This window comes from Hordeum vulgare, chromosome 2H (genome assembly GCF_904849725.1).
Source record: "Hordeum vulgare subsp. vulgare chromosome 2H, MorexV3_pseudomolecules_assembly, whole genome shotgun sequence".
Classification (NCBI taxonomy): domain Eukaryota; kingdom Viridiplantae; phylum Streptophyta; class Magnoliopsida; order Poales; family Poaceae; genus Hordeum; species Hordeum vulgare.
In genome coordinates this window covers 593,629,557-593,631,480 of record NC_058519.1, presented here as the reverse complement: position 1 = coordinate 593,631,480, position 1,924 = coordinate 593,629,557, and the positions used below count along the sequence as shown (strand labels likewise).

At 57.7% G+C, this 1,924-nt stretch overlaps 1 pseudogene across 1 annotated transcript; it reads right to left on the bottom strand.

The window, feature by feature from the left end:
• Positions 1 to 463: 463 nt before the first annotated feature.
• Positions 464 to 1,924, bottom strand: LOC123427539 (annotated as a pseudogene). The gene has a single exon (XR_006622406.1). The product of XR_006622406.1 is annotated as a putative cis-zeatin O-glucosyltransferase (transcript).

Below are 1,924 nucleotides of genomic sequence, written 5' to 3'. Positions count from 1 at the left end.
ACAACCCTATTCCTGAGTCGCCGCTCCGACTTACAACCAACAAGAACACACACCGACCCCAAGGCCGCGCATCCGACGAGCCGCCAACTCCATCACCGGAGATGATTCATTATTACATCACTGTTGCATAAGACATGTTATAAATTTAATGGGTTAACTGATAACTTGATAGGACAAATGATTTTCTGGTTATCATGTTTATTCTAGCCCTTCTACATTTCAGTTAGCTATATTGTAAAGCGCCTTCAACTTTTACAAGGATACAATTTTTTGTAGTCACACGTCGGCAAAGGGTTTGTCTATTAGTACCCTTTGTATTTGATGTAATGTTTTAGTGAGATACAACTTTTCAAGTCAAGAAACAGGAAGCAAAGCTGAAAATTTGATCTCACTGGAAAAATTAGATGTACTTTATATAGCTCAAAAACTGAATAAAAATTAACATGTTTTTCTTTTTGCATTAGTTAATACATGCATTGGCACGTGCACGATTACTGGTAATCTAGAATCAGACTGGCTGAACTGTGTCGGCATGAAAAGCCATCGTTACAGATGGCATTTTGTCGATCACCTAGTCATGTAAGCAGTGAAAAGATCTAGGTCCTGGCGCGACGAACCGCCGTCAGCCACGGAGGCGCGGATGGCCTTCCCGAGCGCACTTGCCCGTTGCCGCACGGCCATTCCTTTGTCGGAGAGCATGACCTCCTCGATGACTTCCTGGATGGCCTTCGCCGTGATCACCTCACTGTGCTTCTCCCAGGGGCGCACGAGGATGCCGGCCTTGAGGAAGTTGCAGACAAGCTCCGCGTCCCACGGCTGGTCGCAGTGCATGGGCCAGGCCAGAATCGGCTTGCCGTGGCTCAGGCTCTCCATGGTCGAGTTCCAGCCGCAGTGGCTCATGAACGCCACCGTGGCAGTGTGCGCTAGGATCTCCAGCTGCGGCGCCCATCCGGTGATCACCAGCCCCGCCCCTTCCGTGTGCTTCGTGAACTCTGAGAGCAGCTTCTCGTGGCGGCTCTCACCGGCCTCCGCGAATATGTTGCCACGGTCGGCGACGCGCAGCACCCAGATGAATCGTTGGTTGCTGCCGCGCGGTGCTGCTGCGAGCTCTTCAATTTGCTCTGCTCGCAGGGACGACGTCGTGCCGAAGGACACGTACAGCACCGACGCTGGAGGCTGCTCGTCGAGCCAGTTCAGGCACTGGTGCCGCTGCTTGCTCTGCTCTGACGCGCTGGCGTCGAGCAGCGGGTTTAACGGCCCGATGGCGAAGAGCTTCTTGCCGTCGGCAGCCAGGTGCCCGGCGACAACGTCGATGAAATCACCCTCGAGCGCGCGGCATGTGTTTGCGCCAGGCGAGATCTCTGTCGACGGTCTGGCCCGTCTGGCGTACTCCACAAACTCCTTGGTCGCACAGTGCTCGATGGCGCTGTAGACGAGGCCGTTCTCTCGCAGTAGCCGGTGACTGGCGTCTATTCTGCCAACGAGCATTGACACGGCCAAGCAGTGCAGCCCGAGCGCCTCACCGTTGGGCAGCCGCGCGGCCTCCTCGGCGGCGAAGGCGTTCATGGGGTACGAGCGGAGCGCCGCGAGCGGAGCGCGCGCGCCGGCGATGTAGGCCATGAACATGGGCATGAGGTGGGATGGGAAGGGCGAGTCGGCGGTGGGGTCTGGGGGCGGGGAGACGTAGCTGGGGATGGCGAGGTCGTGGAACTGGATGGACAGGACACAGGAGCGCCTCCTCGCCCCAGCCATGCACGCGCGAGCGCGCCTGTCGGATGTGCTGCTCGGGCGCGGCGTAGTGCACGTCCACCCGGCGCGACGCGAGCTGCAACGACAGGTGCAGCAGCTGGTTGAGGTGTCCCTGCGCCGGGAACGGCACCGCCACGACGGCTACAGGCTCCATTGCGTGCTCCGCTCCCTCCAT